The sequence below is a fragment of the Sceloporus occidentalis genome, unplaced genomic scaffold (genome assembly GCF_023333645.1).
Source record: "Sceloporus occidentalis isolate IW3139 unplaced genomic scaffold, rSceOcc1.0.p SCAF_4, whole genome shotgun sequence".
Taxonomy (NCBI): Eukaryota; Metazoa; Chordata; class Lepidosauria; order Squamata; family Phrynosomatidae; genus Sceloporus; species Sceloporus occidentalis.
In genome coordinates, this window is record NW_028316984.1 from 70,378,138 (window position 1) to 70,384,137 (window position 6,000).

Sequence of the window (6,000 nt, forward strand, 5' to 3'; positions counted from 1 at the left end):
CCAAGGAAAGCTTGTTCAGATACATGCTACCAGTTTTATTTAGAGATGGGATGTAGCAGGTCTACTTTTTCTATTTTAAAAAAATATTGCCCAGGGTGCTTCTCATTCTGGTTTGTAGAAATGTGTACAGGCACTGTGCCAAAAGTGTCTTGATGTGATCTGCCTGTACTGGGTCAGATTGGTTTTCAGCCCTGGAGCATTGTAGAAAGCTCAGAAGTTTCCGGCATTGCAAATTGCATGTTAGGCAAAGCATGATAGAAATGCAAATTTTGAATGCACGTGCTTAAGATAGACTTTACAATCTCCTTTATGTCCCATACAGCCAAGTGATATTCTAGACCGTCCAGGGAAAATGCTGGCTAATTCTGAAAATGTAAGGGGATAATACTCTTGTCACATTCCTGTGTTTGTAAAGGGTAATTTCGACAAAACATGTGAAGGGCTGTCAGTGCTAGTATAGCTTCCTAGTAAGGCATATTACATATTGTAAAGCAGACTTTAAAAATAACGATAGCCTGTAACACTGTGGATCCTATCATATAAATCCTATCTGGTTTCTTTTGCTATCTAATGTGTTGCTTAACATAAGACTATGAAACAGATGGCCAATCATTCAGTGCAGAGACACAATGGTCAGCACCTGCAAAAGCTTGCAGAACGAGTTTGAACAGAAATAAAACATATTGCAAGAGACGGAGAGGAGAAACACACACAAACACATACAGACAGAATGTGTATAACATATATAGATAGCTCTCAGCGCATAGTGGTTGTGGGGTTTTTTACCTTCTAAAGATGGAACAGGTAAGTACAATAGCATCATTAGTTTTTCATTTGGATATTGAAGCTGAGCATTTATTTGTAGACAAGGTGAAATCTGTCCAATTTAGTAAACTAGTAACTTCTCTGGCTTTGGTGCAAAGATCTATATTGACTATGGTCTTGTAGCTTCATGGAGCCTTCCAAACAAAAGGTAAACATACTTGAATGCAATGTCTTATTAGTAAGTAAGTGCCATCTTTATTTAAAATATTTAAAGGAAAAATTAAATGCCTGAGAGAATGAAAATGTTGGTGTCAAAAGATCAATAAAGTCAATGCCAGGCAGGACACAATTTGGGAGCCACTAGACTAGGATCTGCTCATGAATGTAGTCCCCTATCAAATCTCAGTATTACAGGCCGTTTCAAGCAGAATTTCAGATGCTGATCTCATAACATTTATATCTTGCCTAACTGGTACCTGGGGTAAGTATATGATGCTATGCTATAAAGAGAGACACAAGCATCCTCCGCTTATTTGACAGGTTAGAGACCAGAGCATATGCATTTTGACAATTTCCACTTTTTGACAGAGCTGTGGTCCCCAACCTGTTGAATATGCAGGGGCTTCCTGTAAAGACAAAGCTCTGAAGTGTTGCAATATGTGAGCACGGAGATTCAAGAGATAGTATATGAGTAGATGTGATCCTTTCAAGCAGCTTTAATCTTCAGAATCTGCATTAAGAAATACAGGCATAAATCAAATTGTTTAGTCTTAACTGAAGGAGAACCATTGAATAAATGCAACTTTCCCATTCATCTGACAGTTCTATTCAAGTTGTGACTAACAATTGGATTTACGCCATAATCACATATATATCGTCCCAGTGTCTGCTCATGGAAACACTGTATATTTTGTCTTAATAATACAAGTTTGCAATATGGAAAATGATGCAGAAAGTTCCACTGGTCCAATTAACAAAGGAGCTGATATGGCTACAGACTGTGTAGTCCTAACACATTTCATTTGTTGGGCAAGCTGAACTTCTTGTGTCATATATCGCAGGGTAGACACATTGAAGGATCTGACAGGCAACACACTTACTACAGAAAAAGAAGGTTGTACAAATCTTTGGCTGGCATCCAAATGGATAAAAGCCAGAGAGTTCTATAAGCAAAAGAAAGTTGCTCCCCTAAGGCTCCAGAAAAGTTGCGGGTAAAAGTATGCAAGAGAGATATGACAGACACACACACACACTTGCTAATGCAGCAGCTGAGCTAAAGAACAGCATCTTGACAATCTGTTATAGTCCAGAAGAAAATGCATTGAGCTTTGGTCAGGATTAGTTCTCCATCCACAGACCTCAAGGGTACAAAGGCTGGCTGCTGTGTATGCAAAGAACTCCTCTTCCTACAGTGGCAAGAAATCTTCATGAAATGCAGACCTTTGGGATCTCATGGCATCTTTGCTTATTTAATTCTCTTATTTAATTTCAAGTTTTTTCCATAATGGGTGAGACGATGAGAGTTTCTTTGGATTTTTTCATGATTCTTCACATCAAAACATTGGCCACTTTAGGGCAAAATTTCACCTATGCAAAATCTACATTCTCTGGATGGCATGGATAAGCAATCCACAAAGTTGGTATATATGTGTGTTATTCCCTACATGCCAGTGAACGTTGTTGGAAATTTTAAAAAGTATTCACTGGGATGTAGGGAATAACACACTCACAACCCTGTTTTGTGGATTGCTTGTCCAAACCATCCATAGTAGGTACCAATCTCTCATTTTATATAAATACAGTATTTTTCTGCCAAAAATACAATAAAATTAAATCTTGCATGAGATCTGGCATGCTCAGTATCATTCTCTACCCTGTTGAGGCAATTGCCAACCCTAGGGTCTGCTGCCATGACCATTTACTGGCTATGGGGCCAGAGATGCAGTCAAGCAACTTTGGCAGCTTTTTGGGGATGGGGAGAGCTCCTTGTTCATCTTCCAGCAGCTTGCTGCAAAACTGCAGCCAGCTAGTCAGGATGGTTGCTGTCTGGCTGCAGCCTCCTCCCTCCCCAGTTCAGTCCATCTTTATTATGGTCATAGACCAGCACTGGTAAAAAAGGGATGCAGAATTTTAAAAAAGGTAAAAACAAGGTTAAAAACAAGGCAAAAACATGGGTTAAAAACAGTATTTAAAATATCTTTTTTAAATCCAGTGTGGCAGGGTAAGATTGGTAATAGCCTACTGCAGAGGTCATTCCCTGACAGATTTTAACTGCAGCTGCAAAGAATCTGGCAACATTATATGTTATATCAGGGTTGGTGTCTGAATGCAACAAAGAAGTGTAAAACTGATGATTGTGTCCCTGATGTTTATACAATAGAGGTGAAATAAGGCCGAGGCAGATGTCACTGTAGTATGTGCACTGGAGTAATACATGCACTGTTGTCTCTATTTGGCCAGAGTCACAGGGGCATAGTCTGAGAAGGGGATCTTCTTATATTGGCCTTGAAGGGCAACTGAGGGAAGGGCATGGCATCGTGCCAAAGTAAAGGCTCTCCATTGGTTAGGTATTTCGGGTTTTGCCAAGTATGCCATAGGTGATGTCAAGTATCTGCTGGGGTCAATAACAATAAAAGTTGGGGTGCTAGCTAGGTCTAGCTGTCACTCTGTATCTATCACCCAGTGTTTGATGGTTGCTTTAGCCTTTTCATATACCATTCTGAGCAAAAGATCTGGAGAGAAACCCAGTGAAGAAATTTTAGTCATCACCGTCTATTTCCATGTAGATTGGAATTCATCAGTCAGGGTAAGTGGAGCAAGGCTAGTGGAGAAAAAAGGATACTCTCAGCCAGTAGCTGAGCATGGTCACCCACATTCTGGCCTCCATTTTCATAAAGCCTAACTCCAGTTTCAGAGCTGCATTAGAAATACATTTTGAAGCTTGGAATGCTGATCTAAAAAATTTGGATTGCCCAAGTTCTAATGGTGCAGAGGGGTCCTAGTTGGATCCCTAAAGCAGTTGTGCAAATGATCTGGCTTCAAAAAGTTCAAGTGACACTGGTATATAATGGCATCCTCTTGTCATTAAAATAATTGATGATGACTGATCATCCTCTGTGCATTACCAGAAACATAGTACCCATGCACTTTCCTACTACCAGTAGCATGAAAGATTACCCCCTGATATTTGAAGCATGAGACCTGTTCGATCTTGTGACCACCTTTCCAGTTTCAGTTCCTAAGGTCTTTTAGCAAATGCCATGATTTTAGTTTTTTGTAGTTAAGTTCTAGCTGATCTCTGCAATATTGTGTTAGTGTTCTTAGTGCTCTTTTTAGACCAATAGGTATTCTTGAAATTATTGAAGCATCATCTGCATAGATCAGATAGTGTCCCTCTTCCATTTCATTGCCTCCAAGATTAGCAAGCTTCTTGCACAACATTTTTAAAAATGATGTTCATATGTCAAGCCAAATGCCCTATGTTTTTGTCACTAACAGGATTCCAGCCCTTGTATTTTAGACAAAATTAACATTTTACATGAAATAGTTTGAACAAATTATATGTTTTTGTTACCAAAAACATCCCAAAATGTGAAAAATTGGCAAATGCCCAAATCTCTTGTGATAAGAAACCCTTCTCATAGACAGCAAGAAAACTGGTGAATATTCTTTCCAGCCCTGATTCTAACCAAACTGCCCCATCTTTTTTCTTACATTTATGGAATCTGCAACATCAACCCTAGTTGTCTGGAGGATGGGTAGTCAAAGGTAAAACCTTTATCAAAAAGTTCTTAATGCTGAAATTTGACATTTATATTCCAGGAGGACCAGCCCACCTTTATACAACCTAGCCTGTATACTTCCATATGAAAATAACTTCGAAAAATAAACACTATAATTACATGTGCTTAAGATTGGATTGTAAATGGCACAGCTTCTGGGCTGAATGTCATTGGTGCAAAACAGATTAGTCACATGAGTGGATGTCTTCATCTTAGACTGCATCTTCACTGAAGAATTAATGCAGTTTGACACACTTTTAACCAGGGGTCGGCAACCTATGGCCCACGGACGGCATGCGGCCCACTGAGGCCTAGGGACCGGCCCCAGCCCAGTCCTGTCGCCAATTGCCACCGGCGAAAGGCAGCCTCCCCTCTCCTTCCCAGCCTCTGTGAAGGCCCAAGCCTCCACAGAGGCCGGGAAAGGGCACGGGGGCTGCCTGCGACCGTGGCGATCGCGGGTGCTCTCCTCCCTCCTTCCTGGCCTCTGTGAAGGCCCAAGCCACAGGCAGGGAAGGGAGGGAGGGCGGGGGTCGTCCTCCTCCTTCCCATCCTTCCCTACCTGTGGCTGCCAGACAGCCGCGAGGAGGGAAGGATGGGGGTGGGGGAAGAGGAGGAGGAAGAGGAGGAAGGAAGGAAGGAAGGAGGAGGAGGAGAGAGGAAGGAAGGAGCAGGTGGAGGAGGGAGGGAGGAAGGATGGAGCAGGAGGAGGAGGGAGGAAGGAAGGAGGAGGAAGGAGGAAGAGGAGGAGGGAGGAAGGAAGGAGGAGGAAGGAAGGAGCAGGAGGAGGAGGGAGGAAGGAAGGAGGAGGAACGAAAGAGCAGGAGGAGGAGGGAGGAGGAAAGAGGAGGAGGAGGAGGAGGGAGGAAGGAAGGAGGAGGAAGGAGGAGGAGGAAGAAGATGAGACAGTGTGACTTTCCAAAGTGCATTTCTGTGTATTTTCAGTGCTTTTAATGCTAAAAGGTCTGCTTTAACTAGGGTTGCCATAAGTCTGGACCTCCAAACCGGGACAAATGTAGGACAAAATTTTAAAATGGAGGGCACACAGAAAAATTTGATGGTTTTTAAAAAATGTTAATATAAATACATGTTTCTTAGGCACGATCAAAATGCAAGACATTTGGGCATTATTCCTAGACAGATGACAGAAATGTACTTTCCCTTTCTGGCCACCCCCCTCCCCCCATTCCAAACAGCACATTTGGGCATTGAACATGGCTTTACTTAACATGGCCTCTTGCATATTTCAGAGGCTTATTCCATAACCAACCTCTTTGGGTTTCACACTGAATATGTCAAGGTGGTTTAACAAGAAGTGGATTTGCCCTTGGATTCAACTGTACTTCTCAGAAGTGTGTACTTGGTCAAGGGACTTTGGTTTTTTTTCACTGTGCATGAGTTTGTAAAAATCAGAGCAACTTACATTGGTCGTGCCTCAGAAGCTGGCTCATTTCAT